At 45.2% G+C, this 25,244-nt stretch overlaps 1 protein-coding gene across 4 annotated transcripts in view; it reads right to left on the reverse strand.

The window, feature by feature from the left end:
- SUGCT (succinyl-CoA:glutarate-CoA transferase) overlaps positions 1-25,244 on the reverse strand; it is a 392,399-nt gene that overhangs the window by 197,636 nt on the left and 169,519 nt on the right. The window lies entirely within an intron of this gene.

The following is a 25,244-nucleotide window of genomic DNA, read 5'->3' on the forward strand; positions in this document are numbered from 1 at the left end:
AACTTTGTAAATAATGTTCAAATTACTTCCTTAAACATTTCCATTCAGACCAAATCTCTTGTTCTATACAAGTGGCTCAAAACCATCAATACACAAAGATGGATGAGGCTGTTTTTGAATTTTTTTTCTAGAGCTGAGAAGTTATCTTGGTTAATAGTTTATTTGCTAAACTATCTGTCATGAGCCACCCTTAATGTGTCCCATATTCACAGGACTAAGGATTACTATGATAATGTTTACTTGCCAGGAAGTATTTATTCAGCTTCACTCTTAGCCTGACTCAGAGCAGACAGCTGCACTGAAATGTCACAGATCCTGACCAAACACACCAAAAAAATAATTGCCAAATGGTAAATACAAATTAGGAACTCCCATGGGAATGAAAGGGATAGACTGCATCTTTACAGCTCTTCAGCTGGAGATAAGGCTATCTCCTTAGTCAGTAGTCTCATGATAGATCTCATGGAGGAAATGGGACTTCTTTTCCAACCAAAAAAAAAAAAAAAATCAGCATCTTAATTTTCCTAGTAAGAATGAAAACTATTACACATTTCTGTACTCTTGCCTAACACACCTTTAAAGATGTAATTTTTACTCTTGACTTCATTAAAGTGGTCTTAGTGGCACACTTCATGGTGAATGCAACATTGAACTGGGTAGGACATAACAGTTTTCATTTCAGGCTAAACCATCTCACTTAGATTTTCACTGGAAAAAAGAAAGTCTGTAATTGGCAACATCCTCATTTTTTTCCATTGTGTTAGGGCATGTTCTAGAACTGGATAATGCAATTCTTATTTTCTCCACACCTCTCTCTTATACAAAGTTATATAACTGCCGTTTCAGTCATACATAGTGCCAGCCCAATTTTTGGAAACATTTACATTTAGGAAAAATTCCTTCATCATTAATTTGACTTCAATGGAAGATGCCAGCATAGGCTGGTGCACTAATGGTGGCAGGATCTTGCAATTTGTTCTTGCAGAGAGCAAAACGCATCCAAAACGCATCTTCCATTCCTAGAAACCTTTTTTTTTTTTTTTTTTTTTTTTTTTGAGCTATCATGTCCTCATTTAAATGTATGGATTTTCACAAATATTAGTACTGGAATGGAAACGCTATAAAATTCTTCTCATGCCACTGTGGCTTATTCTTCGTCACAGAGAGCAATATGCTATCTCAACTTACAGTCTTTCATATAGGTACAAATACATTTACCAAGACTCTTTTACCATGTGGTATAGTCAAAGTTTTAAAATTGTATGTGGACAATCATGTCCTCTGAAATGTAGATAACTGCACATCATAGTTAAAATATCACCTGTTTGCTCTTTCTATGTATCATTTCATGGTAAATAGTATTGTCCAGTCATAGGTTTAGCAATTAATTTTTCACACATTTAATTAAGTAGTTTAGTCTAAGATAGCAAGCAAAGATAAAACTCAGCAAACAATTAGCCCCAAGCATTTAAGAAAGTACCACTGACTTGGCCCCAATACAATAGAAGTTCAGTAACATACATAATATAAAGGTGCTACATACTCATGCTGAGAAAAGTAGTAAGCACAGAAAAAAGATTGGAGAAAAGGATACAAAAAAAATTGTATGTGAACACATAAACGCTTCTTAGCTAAATATGTTCATAAAGACCTCAGTCGAAAAAAATAATGGCAGACCCTGATAAAAGAATATAGGAGACTCTCCCACCCAGTAAATGGCCTTTAGTGGGAATAATAATGAATTAAAATTCTCTGTATAAACTTACTACCTTCAGTTACAGGCAAAATCTGTTTTCTGAACACCCTGCCCAAATCTTGATTTGCCTTTGCTGGTGTTCAGAGTACTAAAACCAGAGTCATGCAAGTCACACAAATTATTGGTCAAACTGTATGTATCAGTGTGCATATATAACACAGAATAATTTTTATTGGTGCAACCACCTACTACTTCCTATAAACACAAATCACAATTCATTTGTACATTCGTTTAAACTTCTAGTCTAATGCCCGTTACAGCTTACAAATTATATGTCATATGTACATATCCCCTCCTCAGCACTTCAAAATGTATTTATATTGGTAGTATGGACAAATCTCAGAGAGTTTATTATTTATCAGCAACTTCTGTTGAGACACACGTCTCTATTAGAAGGCTGCAATCACACAATAGCTGCATACCACTGTGAAGCATGCATCTGTACTCACTGGCTGCTCATGCAGCAGCGGAAGTCACTATAAATGTAAGGGCCTGGTTATTAGCATGTGTGCTTCAGTTGCTTTGTGGAATGTGTGGGAAAACTGATTATTCTTAATTGCACTGTATGTCAAAAAAAGCTAAAATCACAATCATGTCATCCTTACACAACAAAAATGATATCATAATAAATGCAGCAGTGTCTTTTTCCATGAAGCTTAACTCAAATGTCTTCAGCTGCTATTTTAAACTTCCCATTACAAAACAGCTGATTATTTGCTAGTCATTGCTGCTGATAAAGCAGAAACTTCCAAATGTTACTAGCACAATATTGATGCCAACATTTAAGAGTGACAATGATTTTATTCATCACCCGTAAATGTACACACACTACAGGTTACCACAGGTTACCATCTGGTCACAGAAAGCTTCACAATCTTATTATACAAAGGAGAGTAAGGGCAAAGTGCAGACAGATTTTAATGAGATTTTGTTTTGATAAACTTCTGTCCATCACATCTAATCATTTCACATTAGCGCAATAAAAGGCACTACACACACAAGGCAAAAGTCTTTCTTCCCTTCCCTTTTTTTCTGAAGAATGAGGTCTTCTGATAAGATTCTTCAGAGTACAATCATGTGTTAACACGCTACTCCCATGAGGGTTCCTGAGGAATAGCACATCACTTTGTGAAGACAAGAAATAAATACCAAGCAAAAAATTATTTGACATCTTATTCATGGGAAAGCCAGAGAAAAATTGTGAGCACTCAAAGGTGTAGCTTTTTCAATGTGGTGCAAAAACTTGAGGGTTTCCAAGAAAATAATCTGTAAATTCCCATTGAATGATATCTAGAACATTACATCAATACATGCATGTTCAAAGGCAGATCTCAAGGTCCGGTGTGTATGCATCACCACCTCATACTGTCAAATGGATGTTCCAGGACCTTATTAAGACTCGGCACTTTTCTAGCTTTGATCCTAGAACACAGTATAGTCCTGAGATACTTTGTGTATTAAAATACTTTAATTTCCCATGGCATATAAACTCTATCCACCTTCAGGAGTGTTTATGTGGTTTACAAGTATTCTCCAAATCCAAATATGTTACATAAGACTACACAATAAAGATGCAGGCCAAACTTAACCTAAGTTATTTCCAGAGCAACCAAAGAGTTGCTGAGATAGAGAGGCTAAAGCAGCCTTTTTTCCACTGCTCTAAGTAAATAGCCTTTCAAAGTTTGCCAGCTTTAAAGGCATTAATGAAAGACCATTAATCTTTGTATTTATTTCCTGCTTTATGAATTTTAAGTCTATATGTTCTATTGCAATCATCAATCATACACAAACATCTTTGCATGTGTTTCAATTTTCATGTTGATTCCACAAAAAAAAATATAAGGGACCAGTAAATTCCAATAAAACTAAATTAATAATAAATAAATAAATAAATAAATAAATAGAATAAAATTCCAATAAAATTATCAGAAGTCCAAGTCGGTTTTTGAGTCCAAAACATGATAATCAAAACAGCTAGAACATTTGCAGTTGTGTATGGCAATAGTCCCCTTCATCAGGTATTTATATACATTCATATAATCTCCTTGAGCCTCCTCGCTGACCCTTTAGGCTACACAGTCCCAGATCTCTCCTCATATGAAAGATGCTTCTAGCCCTTAATTATTTTCTTGGCCCTTCACTGGACCTGATTCAGTATGAGCATATCCTTGTCCCCAAAACCCCAGAATTAGACCCTGTGGTAGACCCATAACTGGATTGAGTGGTTATTCATCCTCAGTGGTGCTGAGCAAAAGGAAGGATCACCTCTCTTGACCTGTTAACAATTTTCCCACTAATACAGATGAGAATCATCTCTTTGGCACAGGGACATATCACTGGCTCATGTTCCATTTGTTGTTCACCAAGATCTCCATGTCTTTTTGTGCAAAGCTGCTTTTCCAGCAGGTCAGTCTCAGTCTGTACTGATGCATGGGATTATTTGCTATCATGTGCAGGACTTCATACTATGTTTAATTCGGTTAGGTTCTTGATGGCCTGACTCTCCACCCTGTCCCAGTCCCTCTGAATGGCAGCACAGTCACCTTCTTGGTGGTATGTATCTTGGTGGATCATGTATCAGCCACTCGTCTCCATTTTGCACATTCCACAGATTTTGGAGGCCAGAGACTAACAGAACAAAGCATTGGGTTTTTCAAAATGTAGCATTATTTCGTATTTAGGAGAGGTTAAAAGGAGATATTAATTATCTGAAAAAGTGATTATTTTTGTTACCAGTTGGCCTGTTTACTGATAATGGCTGCCAATGGTTGAAATATTTGAAAGTTTTCAGGCCTCTGCTTGGCAGAACATTTGTAGTACATCAGATATGGTAAAAATTATGTATTGCTATATTTATTAATTTTCTTATCTCATGTTCCAGTGTGAATAACAATTAGGATCTGTAGAGATACTTAAAATTCCTTTTCATTCAGAATACCTGAAGTTAGATACCCTTGCATTTGAAGTATCTTTCAAGACAGTGCTGCCTTTTGAATCATAAACTTGAATAGTAGCATCCCTAAAAGCATCCAACTATGAATCATGAGGGGAAAAGTTGAAGGTTATGGGATAGTCAGTATGTAGTGGTGACTTCTGGAACAGGACTTAAAGGAACTTAAATTTTTGCTTGCATTCCAACTGCTCTGGGTCTTAGAGAGCAAGAGCCTGATTGCTTCAACTGGCATCATCAAACAGCTTGATTAAGATTTTGGAATAATGGTATCCTTGTATAAAGGCTAGATGCAGTATTTCTGTAAGTTAAATGTTTGTCAGCACAACAGGCAGCTCTCTCTGATGGCATTACAGCAGAATACTCCTCTGAACTCCCTCCCAAGGCTGACACAGGAGCAAGTAACTTCATATGGAGGCTGAATGAAACTTTGGGACCAGGTTGGATCAGTGCGAAACAAAGACACTTTCTCATGAAGTCTTAAACATAACACCAGGAAAAGCCAAGACAGTATTTTCAAAGAAAGCTTTGAAACATACTTTTGACATTTTTTTAAGAGATTGCTTTTGAAGTGCCACTCCTTCCTCTCCCCTCCATTTTTTCATTTATGGAATCATTGAGACACTAGGTGACGATACACAGGTCTTTGTTTGCAAGCTTGAAGTACTTCCCTGGAATTCATGGGTGTGGTCAAACAGAAGAGCTGGTCTCTTGTAGGCTTGGAACCACAAAGTTTTATATTTGTCTTTAATTAGACCTTGAAGTTTTCCAGTGCAATATTCAATTTAATGTAAAGGTCATTTAAGAACAAGCATATCTAATCTTAATGCAGATTAAAGGCTACAATTAAGAAGGTGATGTATTTGGGATTTGACTGACCTGTACAGGCCCCCTTGTCCTTCAAATGAAATGTATCTACAGTATATGTGGATTTTTCTCTCTCCAAACCAACCTAATGAACTAGAGTGTAGGAGATTCTCAGTTTTGCTTCAGATCCAGAATCACTACATTCCTTCCAGATGGAATAAACTTTGCACATAATTTCTCTACCTTTACACGTTAGTTTGAATAAAACATCAGCTGTGCCACAGAACCATGGAGGAGTCACATTCTTTTTTCTTTCAAGGGAACAGCACAATCCTCTCATAACAACTTAATATTTAATTACTCTAACAAATGGGAACAAGACCAAGAAGTTTGGTCACTGGTAGTTCTGAGCAATACATATAAACCATAAAGACCACACACTTTGAAACTATTTGCCTAGTTTGCACTCTCTTCCAGTGAAAGCAAACAGTAAAAATAAAAAAATGTAAATTTCATGGACTGGATTAATGAATGCTGAATGTTCTCACTGAGCAAACTGAAGAAGAGCATTCCACACAAAGATTTCACTTTTCCTGTCTGATCTTTTCAACCTACACTACTTGTCTCTCGCTTCCCTACCATGTTGCAGGACATGCTACCTTGCAACTTTGCAGCTGTCAGTCTAACGGACAGATTAGCATTAACAATATCTGCAAAAATTCCCTTGCCAAAAAAAAATGTTTGACTGGATGCCATGAGCTAGCTCCTAGGAAAGGTGTTTATGGCAAGAGTGAGAATGATTACTTTGGTCCCTGAGATGAGGCAGAACACCAACACTGATGTCAATGAAGGCACACCACAGACTACCAACCAGGCATACAATTTACTCCTACAGAACCTACAACTCATTAGACAATTTTGCTGATCAGCCTTCAAGTTCCATATATGGGTGAATCTAGAAAAAAGTGATGTTGTCTAACTGATCCACAAGAAAAGCTGATTAACCACTAAAAGTGCTCTGATTGCAGCTTCCTGAAAAGGACAGCAAAGTTTACACAAAACCACAGCCCCAAACATATCTATATTTGCCAATATAGTGTATTACTCTCAACACTCCTTCAGGAAACAGAAGAGTTTAGAACTGCTTTCCAGACCATGTCATGCTTTTATCCAGTTCTTGCCTAATATGAGAATTATAAACTGCTAGAAACAGACTGAATCCAAGGCTTCTCCAATCCCAGCTCTGTCCTAAGAAACAGGTTGGAGATAGGATCTTTCTCTCTCTCTCACTTACTCTTCATCTGGCCATATGATATTTGCACTGTTCATTTCCCAGTTGACTAGATGCAACACATAGGTCTGTAATATGAAAGTACCAGTTGGGCAAATTATTTATCAAATAGACTTTTACAGTTCTTACTTCATTTTCAATAGTAATAGAATGTTAACGTTGGATTTCATAACCTCATACTTTCAAACAAGACTTTTCTCCAGACTACCTCAAAGAACATATGCTACCAAGGAAATGAAACCACTTTCTTAATTTTCTAATGCAATATACATTTAGCCTCACCACCCAAAAAGACATTTAAAAACTCCTGGAAGAACAGGGAACAGCTTTAAAGTGGGAAACTTGTCACTTTCCCAAACTTCTAAAACTCTAAATACCTAAAATATACCTCAATTAAAAATAAATTCTCTGGTACTGTAAACTGGCATTTAAACTCTTTCTTCCTGTTGAAAAATATCAGGCATAGAATCACATTCTCCATTGCCACATTAGTTTTCCATTAGTTTTTCAACAATGAAATTATACACACACAGACGCACACACAAAATAAATAAACTTTAATCACAGTATCACACTGGAGCCAGTGTAATTAATGTTGTGTCAGCATTTCCATTTAAGCCACTATTTTCAAGAGGTTTATAGCACAGCCATAAAAATTCAGTTAGGTTGAAATTAAGTAAACAAGGACTTATACAGCAAGCAACATTTACGTATATACAGACAGCAGCCAGTTACTACTTATATGGGAATTAAAATAGACTCTTACTGATTTTAAAGGGCACTGCAGAGCCAGTTTTTAAACAATATTTTTCTCAACATTTATAATGTCTCAAAAGCCTGAATCCAAGCTATGTTTCCTTATTCTTTTTTCTTTCTCACACAATAGTTCACACACTTTCTTCTAATTTTGGGATTGTAAGCACTGTATTTTTGTTCCACTTTCAAAGTAAAAGAATGCAATGAAAATGTTTCTTTTGAAAAACAACATACATGACCACAGTTTGATCCTGATACAGGCCCTCCAGGCATTAGTGATGCAGAAATGGCAAATATTTCTTACATCTTCCAATAATCATAAGCAATAGCTATTTGGAAGATATGAGTACTCAAATATGAGGGTTTAAAAATGCTATTTTGAATGTAATTCTAAATGAGGTCTCATTTCTGTTTTTAGTAGAACTCGTCAGAGCAGGATTTATGTCACTATTTTTGTCTGTTCTCCCTCTACTCTTTGAAATTAAGTGTTGTAGTGGTACACTTTCTGAAGGTGAGTTCTATAATACTGACCACCTATTTAGTGACTCATACTGAGTCAGAGACCATACTGAGTCCTACTATCAGTCTGGGATTTCAAGCTGCAGATTACCAGTGAAGGTAAACTAGAACTCAGACTGGGTAGGCAGCACTATGAACTTAAAGATCTAAATAATTTAGCATCCTGCTATAAAGAAGCCTCTTCAAAAAACTGAGTGAAATAATTTGTTTCTCAAGAACAAGTCAACAGAGAAAGCAAGGAATAAAATTAGCAATGATGCTGGTGAAAATCAGAAAAAACAATGGTGACAAAATTACAGGGGTGCAAAATTGTCCAGGTTTCACAATTTGACACTTCCATAACTTAAAATAAACAACAGTCCTGTTTCAAAACTGTTGTGCTACTGCAGAGAGTAAAACTCCAATCCATTCTGCTAATGTGCTTTTGCCTATTTTACTCATCTTTCTCAATAAATATATCTGTCAAATATTATGTGATCCTATCTACTCCTCAGTAAACAAAGCACAGTGAACTAAGGATGGATTTCAAATATTTCAACCTTAAGTCTTCAGCATCCTTGATTTGTGGTTTCAAGTCAGACTCATTAAGGTTTATTGCATGCAGTCTGTTTTAATTTGAAACACTAATTTATCTCTAATCAAGGATTTAAATATTGAACTGGCCAGACATCTAGGATGCACATTATTTGAAGTTCTGAATGTATGCAAAAAATTCATTGCCAGGCCAAAAAGGTCTATTAAAAAAAAAAAAATAGAAAAATAACATTTGATGAGTGGAATGCTTAATTATGTCTAAAAAAAGGCCAGAACCCCACTTCCTCTTTATTTTCCTGTAAAGTTCTATTAGGTTTCCTTAAAACTACAAAACTTAAACTTCTGTTTTTTTCAGTATTTTTGTAACCATGTTCTTTAGTCTGAAAAATATTGACATTTAATATCACATTATTGGAATTAAAATTCTATCTTCCTAAAATTTAGCATTATTTAAATTTTTAAATTTTGAAAATAACTACAATTATAAATCAAAATATTATGCCTTTTTTCAGCTTCCTATTTTCCTGGCCAATATTTAACCAATTTTCATTCTATTACCTAATTTTTGAAATTACCTACCGACAAAGGACTGCAGAAATCTGTGTAGTTGAAGCTACTATATTAGTTTTTATCACAGATCTTCATGTCTACATCTTGAAAACTACTTTAGTATAACAAAGATAATTATTCTTTACAAAATAACATATTCTGGAGAATCAACACAGTATAAGTGTGCTTCTATTATCACACCCTATAATCTATATCTACCTTTATAAAAAATCTCCTTGCAACCCCTGTAGCCCCAAAATCTGATGGACATTGGTATGCTAGTAAAACTGTGAAAAGACAATAGGAGGAGACAAAAGAAGAAGTCAAAAATTCCAATTTTCAAAATTGATCCCATATTTTTCCCTTTCATATTTGAAAGGAAAAGACCTTTAAATTTTCACTCACAAGCACTCATGCTTTTCTTTAACAAGCTCTTCATTCTTATGAATCGTTACATTTACTTTGAAGTTTCATCTTGCCTTATGCTACCATAATTTTTTTTAATTTCTTTTTTTCTGGATGGCTGAGGGGCAGCTTGTTTCTCATACATGACAGTATGAACACCCAAAGGACAATCCTGATTCAATAATGAGAGATTCATAGGAGACTGAGCTTACTTAGGGCAGGATTCTGACTCTGAAGACCACCTAGTACCATAGAGTTTCAATTTCTTGGCATGACCAGCAAATTTACTTTTACTGTCAATCTAAACCCTTAGTTTTTATTTTCCTAAAGGAAAGCCCAATTGCAAACCAGAGTGGTGAATTCAAAGGTTAAGGACTATATGTACCTCTGCCAAACATTGTTACTTCGGGAAAAGCACAAAATAACTGCTTTTTTTTCCACTGATAATTGCCATAAACTGTTTAAGTTATGAAAGTGTTACATTTTATAGATCAAATTTTGCACCCCTGTTACTTATTGATGTTTCTGCTGATTTTCATCAGCATCAGTCCTAATTTGATTCCTTGCGCTTCTCTGTTGACTGGCTGTCAGGAAGCTCACAAAATCTTATTCCACTCAGGTTTTTGAAGAACTTTTTTTATAGCAGGACAGAACACTGTAACAGCATCACTGCACCTCAATCAACTGACAAGTGAGCATGAACACACACTGCTCTTGCTGGAGTCACTAGCAAGAAACAACATTATTACGCACATTTTCATAAAAGATAGTTGAGAGAAAGTAACCCAAAGCAAATATAAACAGCATAAAATTAAATTAGTTTAATTAATTAGTCACATGTAGCCAAATAAGCTTAACACTATCCAGCTACTGCAATTCAAACACCACAGTACAGTCATGTTACAGTCTACATGCAACCAGCAAAGATCTCCTGTAAGAGAGAACATCTCTTGAAGAGTGAATGAGTCTTGCACAGAAATGTTCCCAGCTGCCAAGGGCCCCAGTCTGGCTACAGCAAAGGGATGGTGCCAGCAAATCTGGAGGAGGAGCCTGGCACCTGACCTTCATCATGATTTCTCCTCCCTCCGTTGCATCGGCAAAGTCAAAGGGCTGGTCTCCTAATGATCCAGATGGCCTTCTGGTGACACTGGGCTTGGCACCAAATGGGCAGAAGGAAGCTGAGCACACAGACCTGTCATTGTACTGGGAAGGACTAAAATGGGCTGCTGGCAGAAGCTTGGTCTGCTCTTGCAACCCTGATGACAGCCTGAAGAGCTGCCTGCACACTGTTCCCTGGAATTGGCTCTGAAATGACCTTTCACACAAAAACGGTTCTTGTCACTATGTGGAGTTTTGTTTTTATATTTTATTATAGTTTCGTTCTGTAATGGTTTGTTCCAATGTATCCCCAATTCCCTTTAGTTTGCCCCTACTTTTCTCGCGTTCCCTCATATGTCAGTCATCCCTAAAACTCCTTAGTCATTAGCCTGTTCCCTCCCAGGTGCCTTGCATGTCACTCAGAGTCACTTCCCCTATATCTGGAAGCTTCCATCCAGCACGCCAAGTGATTGGATAAGAACCGGGGGTCCCTCCCCTGCTCCTCCCGCATTATATCGCTCGTATATCAGTCCCCGCAAGAGCCACTCCCTAATATCTCCCTCTTGGCTAGCCGGTCCCCACCCCTCAGCATATATAAACTGCCATAGGCATGTTACTAGCGCTCATGCTGGCTGGCTATATTCATTTCATACTAGACTCATCTGGATCACAATCAACTTTAGAGTTTAGCCCCCAGTGAGAGTCTCCCCTTCATTAACACCAACAAGAACTTAGGCATCCTCAGAACCCATGAACCAGAAATGCCTCCACCCAAATCAAGCTGGAAGCGGCATCAGATGCCCGAGCCAATAGCAGGGGTTTTTAATGAAGAGTAAATGAGAGAGAAAGACATAAAGAGAGAGAGAAAAAGAGCGAGAGATGAAGTAGAAAACCTCAGTGCTCTGTGGATCCCAGTGGCGTCCCCTTGATGCTGTCCATCAGGCCTTCTTGGTGGCTAGGGACCCCCGAAAACCTAGAGTTGAGTGGATGGATAGACATTTGGGCCAGGTGGGAACACCCAGGTACCACCAATGGCAGAGGCCAAGTTTGAAAGAGTTTCTTGCAGCAGACTCTGGATCTGTTGCATCACTTTGCATTAGGTGCAAAGAAATGCAAGCTTGAGAGATGGAAAGAATGAGGAAAGCAGTCTCAGAGAGAGATCAGGAGAGCAGGAGGTAATCACGTCAGGAAGTGGATGATCCTTAAGGCCCTTGCCGAGCAAAACTATTCCATGATTCTAGATCATGAGTGGATGTGTATTTTAATTTGATATGACCATAATTATTATTATTATCTTTATTTTATTTATTCACTACTACTACTATTTCAACTTCTTCTTTGTCTTCTGCTTCTTCTTCTTTTTCCTAGACTTATTGAGACTATTATTTACTACAACTATTACAATTTCTTCTAATTCTTCTTCTATTTCTAATTCTTCTAATTCTTCTTCTAATTCTTGTTCTTCTTATTCTACTTATTTCCTACCACTACTTTGATTTCTTCTTTACTATTACTACTTCTTAATCTTCTAATTATCATCCTTATCCTAGTCGGTTTTGTTTTTCTTCGGGTTTTTGGGGGATGTTATGGGGGTTTTTTGTTTGGCTTTTTTTGGCTTTTGTTTGTTTGTTTGTTTGTTTGTTTCTTCCTATTACTCTATCTTAAAGCCAATATCCATTTGTTTTTGAAGAGCTGGGTGTGTCAGAGTCGTGCAGTGTGCTGTGGGGTCCAGGGAGCAATACCTCCTTCCTGTTCCCATTCTTCGTGGATCAAATGCCAGAGGATCAGCACGCTGTCATTCCGAGTTTGAGGAAATAGCCTTAGATTGCAGCAGGGGATGTTCTGATAGAAGATCAGAAACCCTTTTTCCCTGCCTGAGTGATCAGGCTTTGGAAGAAGTTGACTTGGAAGGTGTCGGAGTCTCTAGGACTGGAAGCGTTGAGCAGTTGTCTGGATGGGGCACTTGGGGACGTGCTTTAGGGCTGATGCTGGTGGCGCCAGGCTGCCAGTGGCAGTGGATGACTTCCAAGGTGTCTTCCAAAACCTGGATGATTGTCTGCGATCGACCACTGAACCACCGGGCCCCAAGTGCCGCCCACGGCTGCTGGTTTGGGGCCAGCTCCGTGGGTAAAACTTGGTCTTGGGGAGATGCGCATGGGATGCTCCGAAGCAGGCGGGGATTGCTGAGGCTGCAGGGACATCTTGAGCGTAAGGCAGCCCGTGTGGCTCCCGCAGGATGCTGGGCAGGCTGCGGGCCAGCCACCATCTGCGGGGCCGGTGCCGGTGCCAGCAGCGGGAACTAATCCTCGGGCTGCGGTGCCAGGCAGGGGCAGCGGAAGAGGCCGCGCAGCGCCCGCAGCGCCCGCCTGAAGCGGGAGGGACGTTTCTTGCGGGGGCCCAGCTGCTGGCTGAGGGCCTGGGCTTGCACACGGCCAGAGGAGGCACAGAGCGGCGCTTGAGGGCAGCGCTCAGATTCCTGGGGCTCGACCCAAACCTCCTGAGGGAAGGGCACTGTGAGCCCCTCTCCTGCAGAACCACCCAGTACTGGCTGCCTGGCTTCTTCAAAGAGCTCGAGGACGCTCGTGTCGTCCTCCCATTCGTCCTCCTCCCGTAGCAGGGGCTTGAGCCCAAAGCTGCCGGTGATCGCACTTTCCCAGTTGTCCTGCTCCAGCTCTTCATCACCATCATCTTCCCAGCTTGACTGCACGGAGGGGCGGTTCCCATTCCCTTTGGGCAACTCCTGGCTGATGGAGTCTTCGTCTTGGGAAAGCTCTTGGAGAATGAACTCTTCCCACTCGGACACTTCTTGGTAGCTCCTGACTTCGTCTGGTGACAGCTCATGCATGCTGTATTCTTCCCAGTCAGAGAGTGCTAGGGAGCTAATGACATCTACGGGGGAAAGCCCTGGCTGCAAGCATTCTTCCACATCAGGACACTGTTTGTAGCTCCTGGCTTCTCCAAGGGACAGCTCTTGCTTCTTGTATTCATCACAGTCCAGGAGCTCATGATTGCTGCCGGCTTCTACTTGGGACAGCTCTTCCTCACTGAAAACTTCCCCTTGGCACATGTCCTCGTAGCTAGAAGCATCTCCATGCTGCAGCTCTGTGATTTCCTCATCATTGCAGAGAAGAAGCTTAAGCTCCCCAGCCAAAGCTCCCTCCTCAGCCTCTTGCTGTTCATGGGCCGACGCACTCTCTGCCTCCTCCAGCAGTTCCCTGGTCTTGTCACAGGTGTCTTCTGCCCACTGGGACGGGCCCTGGCTGCTGCCACAGTCTTCCCCTCGGGACAGCTTTTGTTTGCTCACGTCTTTTTCCCCTTGGGGCAGCTCTGGGAAGGGTAGTTCTTCCCACAGGCCAAGCTCTTGGCCACTAGCAGCTCCCCATCGGGAAAGCTCTTGTTCCCCCTGCTCTTGCCGCTCTTGCTCCATGCTGACAGAGCTCCCCTCCTCCTCCTCCTCAGTCTCTAACAGGGGTAGGACTGAGCCGCTCCCTGTCGCCAGCCACTGCCTGCTGAGGGCCTGGTTTTCAGCCAGCTGGGCAAGGGGCTGGGGACCTGGGAGTTGGGCTTCACCTTTTCCTCCTGTGTCAGCGACGTCGCCGAGCGCACAGAGATCCCAGGAGCTGCTCTGTTCTGGCACAGCGGCTCTCACGGGACTGGGCACCCAACGGCTCTGCGCTCCGTGGATAGAACCTCTGGCAGGGCGTGGCTCTGCCATGTCACAGGGGCCGCAGGGCCGCACAATGTCCTGCATCACTGGGGGCCCTGACGCAATGCGCCTGAGTCACAAAGGGCCACGCCTGGCGCCCCTTCAGCCGCCAAACGTACTGGAAGTGTCATGAAGCAGCCCCTGGATTTTGAGCTTCCAGCCCCTTGCTATGATCCGGTTCTTAAATATATCAGAAATGCCTCCGCCCAAATCAAGCTGGAAGCGGCATCAGACGCCCGAGCCAATAGCAGGGGTTTTTAATGAAGAGTAAATGAGAGAGAAAGACATAAAGAGAGAGAGAAAAAGAGCGAGAGATGAAGTAGAAAACCTCAGTGCTCTGTGGATCCCAGTGGCGTCCCCTTGATGCTGTCCATCAGGCCTTCTTGGTGGCTAGGGACCCCCGAAAACCTAGAGTTGAGTGGATGGATAGACATTTGGGCCAGGTGGGAACACCCAGGTACCACCAATGGCAGAGGCCAAGTTTGAAAGAGTTTCTTGCAGCAGACTCTGGATCTGTTGCATCACTTTGCATTAGGTGCAAAGAAATGCGAGCTTGAGAGATGGAAAGAATGAGGAAAGCAGTCTCAGAGAGAGATCAGGAGAGCAGGAGGTAATCACGTCAGGAAGTGGATGATCCTTAAGGCCCTTGCCGAGCAAAACCATTCCATGATTCTAGATCATGAGTGGATGTGTATTTTAATTTGATATGACCATAATTATTATTATTATCTTTATTTTATTTATTCACTACTACTACTATTTCAACTTCTTCTTTGTCTTCTGCTTCTTCTTCTTTTTCCTAGACTTATTGAGACTATTATTTACTACAACTATTACAATTTCTTCTAATTCATCTTCTATTTCTAATTCTTCTAATTCTTCTTCTAATTCTTGTTCTTCTTATTCTACTTATTTCCTACCACTACTTTGATTTCTTCTTTACTATTACTACTTCTTAATCTTCTAATTATCATCCTTATCCTAGTCGGTTTTGTTTTTCTTCGGGTTTTTGGGGGATTTTATGGGGTTTTTTTGTTTGGCTTTTTTTGGCTTTTGTTTGTTTGTTTGTTTGTTTGTTTCTTCCTATTACTCTATCTTAAAGCCAATATCCATTTGTTTTTGAAGAGCTGGGTGTGTCAGAGTCGTGCAGTGTGCTGTGGGGTCCAGGGAGCAATACCTCCTTCCTGTTCCCATTCTTCGTGGATCAAATGCCAGAGGATCAGCACGCTGTCATTCCGAGTTTGAGGATAGCCTTAGATTGCAGCAGGGGATGTTCTGATAGAAGATCAGAAACCCTTTTTCCCTGCCTGAGTGATCAGGCATTGGAAGAAGTTGACTTGGAAGGTGTCGGAGTCTCTAGGACTGGAAGCGTTGAGCAGTTGTCTGGATGGGGCACTTGGGGACGTGCTTTAGGGCTGATGCTGGTGGCGCCAGGCTGCCAGTGGCAGTGGATGACTTCCAAGGTGTCTTCCAAAACCTGGATGATTGTCTGCGATCGACCACTGAACCACCGGGCCCCAAGTGCCGCCCACGGCTGCTGGTTTGGGGCCAGCCCCGTGGGTAAAACTTGGTCTTGGGGAGATGCGCATGGGATGCTCCAAAGCAGGCGGGGATTGCTGAGGCTGCAGGGACATCTTGAGCGTAAGGCAGCCCGTGTGGCTCCCGCAGGATGCTGGGCAGGCTGCGGGCCAGCCACCATCTGCGGGGCCGGTGCCGGTGCCAGCAGCGGGCACTAATCCTCGGGCTGCGGTGCCAGGCAGGGGCAGCGGAAGAGGCCGCGCAGCGCCCGCAGCGCCCGCCTGAAGCGGGAGGGACGTTTCTTGCGGGGGCCCAGCTGCTGGCTGGGGGCCTGGGCTTGCACACGGCCAGAGGAGGCACAGAGCGGCGCTTGAGGGCAGCGCTCAGATTCCTGGGGCTCGACCCAAACCTCCTGAGGGAAGGGCACTGTGAGCCCCTCTCCTGCAGAACCACCCAGTACTGGCTGCCTGGCTTCTTCAAAGAGCTCGAGGACGCTCGTGTCATCCTCCCATTCGTCCTCCTCCCGTAGCAGGGGCTTGAGCCCAAAGCTGCCGGTGATCGCACTTTCCCAGTTGTCCTGCTCCAGCTCTTCATCACCATCATCTTCCCAGCTTGACTGCACGGAGGGGCGGTTCCCATTCCCTTTGGGCAACTCCTGGCTGATGGAGTCTTCGTCTTGGGAAAGCTCTTGGAGAATGAACTCTTCCCACTCGGACACTTCTTGGTAGCTCCTGACTTCGTCTGGTGACAGCTCATGCATGCTGTATTCTTCCCAGTCAGAGAGTGCTAGGGAGCTAATGACATCTACGGGGGAAAGCCCTGGCTGCAAGCATTCTTCCACATCAGGACACTGTTTGTAGCTCCTGGCTTCTCCAAGGGACAGCTCTTGCTTCTTGTATTCATCACAGTCCAGGAGCTCATGATTGCTGCCGGCTTCTACTTGGGACAGCTCTTCCTCACTGAAAACTTCCCCTTGGCACATGTCCTCGTAGCTAGAAGCATCTCCATGCTGCAGCTCTGTGATTTCCTCATCATTGCAGAGAAGAAGCTTAAGCTCCCCAGCCAAAGCTCCCTCCTCAGCCTCTTGCTGTTCATGGGCCGACGCACTCTCTGCCTCCTCCAGCAGTTCCCTGGTCTTGTCACAGGTGTCTTCTGCCCACTGGGACGGGCCCTGGCTGCTGCCACAGTCTTCCCCTCGGGACAGCTTTTGTTTGCTCACGTCTTTTTCCCCTTGGGGCAGCTCTGGGAAGGGTAGTTCTTCCCACAGGCCAAGCTCTTGGCCACTAGCAGCTCCCCATCGGGAAAGCTCTTGTTCCCCCTGCTCTTGCCGCTCTTGCTCCATGCTGACAGAGCTCCCCTCCTCCTCCTCCTCAGTCTCTAACAGGGGTAGGACTGAGCCGCTCCCTGCCGCCAGCCACTGCCTGCTGAGGGCCTGGTTTTCAGCCAGCTGCGCAAGGGGCTGGGGACCTGGGAGTTGGGCTTCACCTTTTCCTCCTGTGTCAGCGACGTCGCCGAGCGCACAGAGATCCCAGGAGCTGCTCTGTTCTGGCACAGCGGCTCTCACGGGACTGGGCACCCAACGGCTCTGCGCTCCGTGGATAGAACCTCTGGCAGGGCGTGGCTCTGCCATGTCACAGGGGCCTCAGGGCCGCACAATGTCCTGCATCACTGGGGGCCCTGACGCAATGCGCCTGAGTCACAAAGGGCCACGCCTGGCGCCCCTTCAGCCGCCAAACGTACTGGAAGTGTCATGAAGCAGCCCCTGGATTTTGAGCTTCCAGCCCCTTGCTATGATCCGGTTCTTAAATATATCAGAAATGCCTCCGCCCAAATCAAGCTGGAAGCGGCATCAGACGCCCGAGCCAATAGCAGGGGTTTTTAATGAAGAGTAAATGAGAGAGAAAGACATAAAGAGAGAGAGAAAAAGAGCGAGAGATGAAGTAGAAAACCTCAGTGCTCTGTGGATCCCAGTGGCGTCCCCTTGATGCTGTCCATCAGGCCTTCTTGGTGGCTAGGGACCCCCGAAAACCTAGAGTTGAGTGGATGGATAGACATTTGGGCCAGGTGGGAACACCCAGGTACCACCAATGGCAGAGGCCAAGTTTGAAAGAGTTTCTTGCAGCAGACTCTGGATCTGTTGCATCACTTTGCATTAGGTGCAAAGAAATGCGAGTTTGAGAGATGGAAAGAATGAGGAAAGCAGTCTCAGAGAGAGATCAGGAGAGCAGGAGGTAATCACATCAGGAAGTGGATGATCCTTAAGGCCCTTGCCGAGCAAAACCATTCCATGATTCTAGATCATGAGTGGATGTGTATTTTAATTTGATATGACCATAATTATTATTATTATCTTTATTTTATTTATTCACTACTACTACTATTTCAACTTCTTCTTTGTCTTCTGCTTCTTCTTCTTTTTCCTAGACTTATTGAGACTATTATTTACTACAACTATTACAATTTCTTCTAATTCTTCTTCTAATTCTAATTCTTCTAATTCTTCTTCTAATTCTTGTTCTTCTTATTCTACTTATTTCCTACCACTACTTTGATTTCTTCTTTACTATTATTACTTCTTAATCTTCTAATTATCATCCTTATCCTAGTCGGTTTTGTTTTTCTTCGGGTTTTTGGGGGATGTTATGGAGTTTTTTTGTTTGTTTTTTTTTGGCTTTTGTTTGTTTGTTTGTTTGTTTGTTTCTTCCTATTACTCTATCTTAAAGCCAATATCCATTTGTTTTTGAAGAGCTGGGTGTGTCAGAGTCGTGCAGTGTGCTGTGGGGTCCAGGGAGCAATACCTCCTTCCTGTTCCCATTCTTCGTGGATCAAATGCCAGAGGATCAGCACGCTGTCATTCCGAGTTTGAGGAAATAGCCTTAGATTGCAGCAGGGGATGTTCTGATAGAAGATCAGAAACCCTTTTTCCCTGCCTGAGTGATCAGGCTTTGGAAGAAGTTGACTTGGAAGGTGTCGGAGTCTCTAGGACTGGAAGCGTTGAGCAGTTGTCTGGATGGGGCACTTGGGGACGTGCTTTAGGGCTGATGCTGGTGGCGCCAGGCTGCCAGTGGCAGTGGATGACTTCCAAGGTGTCTTCCAAAACCTGGATGATTGTCTGCGATCGACCACTGAACCACCGGGCCCCAAGTGCCGCCCACGGCTGCTGGTTTGGGGCCAGCCCCGTGGGTAAAACTTGGTCTTGGGGAGATGCGCATGGGATGCTCCGAAGCAGGCGGGGATTGCTGAGGCTGCAGGGACGTTGTCAAAGTTGAGGGAAAGGCAGCCCGTGTGGCTCCCGCAGGATGCTGGGCAGGCTGCGGGCCAGCCACCATCTGCGGGGCCGGTGCCGGTGCCAGCAGCGGGCACTAATCCTCGGGCTGCGGTGCCAGGCAGGGGCAGCGGAAGAGGCCGCGCAGCGCCCGCAGCGCCCGCCTGAAGCGGGAGGGACGTTTCTTGCGGGGGCCCAGCTGCTGGCTGAGGGCCTGGGCTTGCACACGGCCAGAGGAGGCACAGAGCGGCGCTTGAGGGCAGCGCTCAGATTCCTGGGTCTCGACCCAAACCTCCTGAGGGAAGGGCACTGTGAGCCCCTCTCCTGCAGAACCACCCAGTACTGGCTGCCTGGCTTCTTCAAAGAGCTCGAGGACGCTCGTGTCGTCCTCCCATTCGTCCTCCTCCCGTAGCAGGGGCTTGAGCCCAAAGCTGCCGGTGATCGCACTTTCCCAGTTGTCCTGCTCCAGCTCTTCATCACCATCATCTTCCCAGCTTGACTGCACGGAGGGGCGGTTCCCATTCCCTTTGGGCAACTCCTGGCTGATGGAGTCTTCGTCTTGGGAAAGCTCTTGGAGAATGAACTCTTCCCACTCGGACACTTCTTGGTAGCTCCTGACTTCGTCTGGTGACAGCTCATGCATGCTGTATTCTTCCCAGTCAGAGAGTGCTAGGGAGCTAATGACATCTACGGGGGAAAGCCCTGGCTGCAAGCATTCTTCCACATCAGGACACTGTTTGTAGCTCCTGGCTTCTCCTAGGGACAGCTCTTGCTTGTTGTATTCATCACAGTCCAAGAGCTCATGATTGCTGCCGGCTTCTACTTGGGACAGCTCTTCCTCACTGAAAACTTCCCCTTGGCACATGTCCTCGTAGCTAGAAGCATCTCCATGCTGCAGCTCTGTGATTTCCTCATCATTGCAGAGAAGAAGCTTAAGCTCCCCAGCCAAAGCTCCCTCCTCAGCCTCTTGCTGTTCATGGGCCGACGCACTCTCTGCCTCCTCCAGCAGTTCCCTGGTCTTGTCACAGGTGTCTTCTGCCCACTGGGACGGGCCCTGGCTGCTGCCACAGTCTTCCCCTCGGGACAGCTTTTGTTTGCTCACGTCTTTTTCCCCTTGGGGCAGCTCTGGGAAGGGTAGTTCTTCCCACAGGCCAAGCTCTTGGCCACTAGCAGCTCCCCATCGGGAAAGCTCTTGTTCCCCCTGCTCTTGCCGCTCTTGCTCCATGCTGACAGAGCTCCCCTCCTCCTCCTCCTCAGTCTCTAACAGGGGTAGGACTGAGCCGCTCCCTGTCGCCAGCCACTGCCTGCTGAGGGCCTGGTTTTCAGCCAGCTGCGCAAGGGGCTGGGGACTTGGGAGTTGGGCTTCACCTTTTCCTCCTGTGTCAGCGACGTCGCCGAGCGCACAGAGATCCCAGGAGCTGCTCTGTTCTGGCACAGCGGCTCTCACGGGACTGGGCACCCAACGGCTCTGCGCTCCGTGGATAGAACCTCTGGCAGGGCGTGGCTCTGCCATGTCACAGGGGCCGCAGGGCCGCACAATGTCCTGCATCACTGGGGGCCCTGACGCAATGCGCCTGCGTCACAAAGGGCCACGCCTGGCGCCCCTTCAGCCGCCAAACGTACTGGAAGTGTCATGAAGCAGCCCCTGGATTTTGAGCTTCCAGCCCCTTGCTATGATCCGGTTCTTAAATATATCAGAAATGCCTCCGCCCAAATCAAGCTGGAAGCGGCATCAGACGCCCGAGCCAATAGCAGGGGTTTTTAATGAAGAGTAAATGAGAGAGAAAGACATAAAGAGAGAGAGAAAAAGAGCGAGAGATGAAGTAGAAAACCTCAGTGCTCTGTGGATCCCAGTGGCGTCCCCTTGATGCTGTCCATCAGGCCTTCTTGGTGGCTAGGGACCCCCGAAAACCTAGAGTTGAGTGGATGGATAGACATTTGGGCCAGGTGGGAACACCCAGGTACCACCAATGGCAGAGGCCAAGTTTGAAAGAGTTTCTTGCAGCAGACTCTGGATCTGTTGCATCACTTTGCATTAGGTGCAAAGAAATGCGAGCTTGAGAGATGGAAAGAATGAGGAAAGCAGTCTCAGAGAGAGATCAGGAGAGCAGGAGGTAATCACGTCAGGAAGTGGATGATCCTTAAGGCCCTTGCCGAGCAAAACCATTCCATGATTCTAGATCATGAGTGGATGTGTATTTTAATTTGATATGACCATAATTATTATTATTATCTTTATTTTATTTATTCACTACTACTACTATTTCAACTTCTTCTTTGTCTTCTGCTTCTTCTTCTTTTTCCTAGACTTATTGAGACTATTATTTACTACAACTATTACAATTTCTTCTAATTCATCTTCTATTTCTAATTCTTCTAATTCTTCTTCTAATTCTTGTTCTTCTTATTCTACTTATTTCCTACCACTACTTTGATTTCTTCTTTACTATTACTACTTCTTAATCTTCTAATTATCATCCTTATCCTAGTCGGTTTTGTTTTTCTTCGGGTTTTTGGGGGATTTTATGGGGTTTTTTTGTTTGGCTTTTTTTGGCTTTTGTTTGTTTGTTTGTTTGTTTGTTTCTTCCTATTACTCTATCTTAAAGCCAATATCCATTTGTTTTTGAAGAGCTGGGTGTGTCAGAGTCGTGCAGTGTGCTGTGGGGTCCAGGGAGCAATACCTCCTTCCTGTTCCCATTCTTCGTGGATCAAATGCCAGAGGATCAGCACGCTGTCATTCCGAGTTTGAGGAAATAGCCTTAGATTGCAGCAGGGGATGTTCTGATAGAAGATCAGAAACCCTTTTTCCCTGCCTGAGTGATCAGGCTTTGGAAGAAGTTGACTTGGAAGGTGTCGGAGTCTCTAGGACTGGAAGCGTTGAGCAGTTGTCTGGATGGGGCACTTGGGGACGTGCTTTAGGGCTGATGCTGGTGGCGCCAGGCTGCCAGTGGCAGTGGATGACTTCCAAGGTGTCTTCCAAAACCTGGATGATTGTCTGCGATCGACCACTGAACCACCGGGCCCCAAGTGCCGCCCACGGCTGCTGGTTTGGGGCCAGCCCCGTGGGTAAAACTTGGTCTTGGGGAGATGCGCATGGGATGCTCCAAAGCAGGCGGGGATTGCTGAGGCTGCAGGGACATCTTGAGCGTAAGGCAGCCCGTGTGGCTCCCGCAGGATGCTGGGCAGGCTGCGGGCCAGCCACCATCTGCGGGGCCGGTGCCGGTGCCAGCAGCGGGCACTAATCCTCGGGCTGCGGTGCCAGGCAGGGGCAGCGGAAGAGGCCGCGCAGCGCCCGCAGCGCCCGCCTGAAGCGGGAGGGACGCTTCTTGCGGGGGCCCAGCTGCTGGCTGGGGGCCTGGGCTTGCACACGGCCAGAGGAGGCACAGAGCGGCGCTTGAGGGCAGCGCTCAGATTCCTGGGGCTCGACCCAAACCTCCTGAGGGAAGGGCACTGTGAGCCCCTCTCCTGCAGAACCACCCAGTACTGGCTGCCTGGCTTCTTCAAACAGCTCGAGGACGCTCGTGTCGTCCTCCCATTCGTCCTCCTCCCGTAGCAGGGGCTTGAGCCCAAAGCTGCCGGTGATCGCACTTTCCCAGTTGTCCTGCTCCAGCTCTTCATCACCATCATCTTCCCAGCTTGACTGCACGGAGGGGCGGTTCCCATTCCCTTTGGGCAACTCCTGGCTGATGGAGTCTTCGTCTTGGGAAAGCTCTTGGAGAATGAACTCTTCCCACTCGGACACTTCTTGGTAGCTCCTGACTTCGTCTGGTGACAGCTCATGCATGCTGTATTCTTCCCAGTCAGAGAGTGCTAGGGAGCTAATGACATCTACGGGGGAAAGCCCTGGCTGCAAGCATTCTTCCACATCAGGACACTGTTTGTAGCTCCTGGCTTCTCCAAGGGACAGCTCTTGCTTCTTGTATTCATCACAGTCCAGGAGCTCATGATTGCTGCCGGCTTCTACTTGGGACAGCTCTTCCTCACTGAAAACTTCCCCTTGGCACATGTCCTCGTAGCTAGAAGCATCTCCATGCTGCAGCTCTGTGATTTCCTCATCATTGCAGAGAAGAAGCTTAAGCTCCCCAGCCAAAGCTCCCTCCTCAGCCTCTTGCTGTTCATGGGCCGACGCACTCTCTGCCTCCTCCAGCAGTTCCCTGGTCTTGTCACAGGTGTCTTCTGCCCACTGGGACGGGCCCTGGCTGCTGCCACAGTCTTCCCCTCGGGACAGCTTTTGTTTGCTCACGTCTTTTTCCCCTTGGGGCAGCTCTGGGAAGGGTAGTTCTTCCCACAGGCCAAGCTCTTGGCCACTAGCAGCTCCCCATCGGGAAAGCTCTTGTTCCCCCTGCTCTTGCCGCTCTTGCTCCATGCTGACAGAGCTCCCCTCCTCCTCCTCCTCAGTCTCTAACAGGGGTAGGACTGAGCCGCTCCCTGCCGCCAGCCACTGCCTGCTGAGGGCCTGGTTTTCAGCCAGCTGCGCAAGGGGCTGGGGACCTGGGAGTTGGGCTTCACCTTTTCCTCCTGTGTCAGCGACGTCGCCGAGCGCACAGAGATCCCAGGAGCTGCTCTGTTCTGGCACAGCGGCTCTCACGGGACTGGGCACCCAACGGCTCTGCGCTCCGTGGATAGAACCTCTGGCAGGGCGTGGCTCTGCCATGTCACAGGGGCCGCAGGGCCGCACAATGTCCTGCATCACTGGGGGCCCTGACGCAACGCGCCTGCGTCACAAAGGGCCACGCCTGGCGCCCCTTCAGCCGCCAAACGTACTGGAAGTGTCATGAAGCAGCCCCTGGATTTTGAGCTTCCAGCCCCTTGTTATGATCCGGTTCTTAAATATATCAGAAATGCCTCCGCCCAAATCAAGCTGGAAGCGGCATCAGACGCCCGAGCCAATAGCAGGGGTTTTTAATGAAGAGTAAATGAGAGAGAAAGACATAAAGAGAGAGAGAAAAAGAGCGAGAGATGAAGTAGAAAACCTCAGTGCTCTGTGGATCCCAGTGGCGTCCCCTTGATGCTGTCCATCAGGCCTTCTTGGTGGCTAGGGACCCCCGAAAACCTAGAGTTGAGTGGATGGATAGACATTTGGGCCAGGTGGGAACACCCAGGTACCACCAATGGCAGAGGCCAAGTTTGAAAGAGTTTCTTGCAGCAGACTCTGGATCTGTTGCATCACTTTGCATTAGGTGCAAAGAAATGCGAGCTTGAGAGATGGAAAGAATGAGGAAAGCAGTCTCAGAGAGAGATCAGGAGAGCAGGAGGTAATCACGTCAGGAAGTGGATGATCCTTAAGGCCCTTGCCGAGCAAAACCATTCCATGATTCTAGATCATGAGTGGATGTGAATTTTAATTTGATATGACCATAATTATTATTATTATCTTTATTTTATTTATTCACTACTACTACTATTTCAACTTCTTCTTTGTCTTCTGCTTCTTCTTCTTTTTCCTAGACTTATTGAGACTATTATTTACTACAACTATTACAATTTCTTCTAATTCTTCTTCTATTTCTAATTCTTCTAATTCTTCTTCTAATTCTTGTTCTTCTTATTCTACTTATTTCCTACCACTGCTTTGATTTCTTCTTTACTATTACTACTTCTTAATCTTCTAATTATCATCCTTATCCTAGTCGGTTTTGTTTTTCTTCGGGTTTTTGGGGGATGTTATGGGGGTTTTTTGTTTGGCTTTTTTTGGCTTTTGTTTGTTTGTTTGTTTGTTTGTTTCTTCCTATTACTCTATCTTAAAGCCAATATCCATTTGTTTTTGAAGAGCTGGGTGTGTCAGAGTCGTGCAGTGTGCTGTGGGGTCCAGGGAGCAATACCTCCTTCCTGTTCCCATTCTTCGTGGATCAAATGCCAGAGGATCAGCACGCTGTCATTCCGAGTTTGAGGAAATAGCCTTAGATTGCAGCAGGGGATGTTCTGATAGAAGATCAGAAACCCTTTTTCCCTGCCTGAGTGATCAGGCTTTGGAAGAAGTTGACTTGGAAGGTGTCGGAGTCTCTAGGACTGGAAGCGTTGAGCAGTTGTCTGGATGGGGCACTTGGGGACGTGCTTTAGGGCTGATGCTGGTGGCGCCAGGCTGCCAGT

The sequence above is a fragment of the Lonchura striata genome, chromosome 2 (assembly GCF_050655825.1).
Source record: "Lonchura striata isolate lonStrDom1 chromosome 2, ASM5065582v1, whole genome shotgun sequence".
Lineage (NCBI taxonomy): Eukaryota > Metazoa > Chordata > Aves > Passeriformes > Estrildidae > Lonchura > Lonchura striata.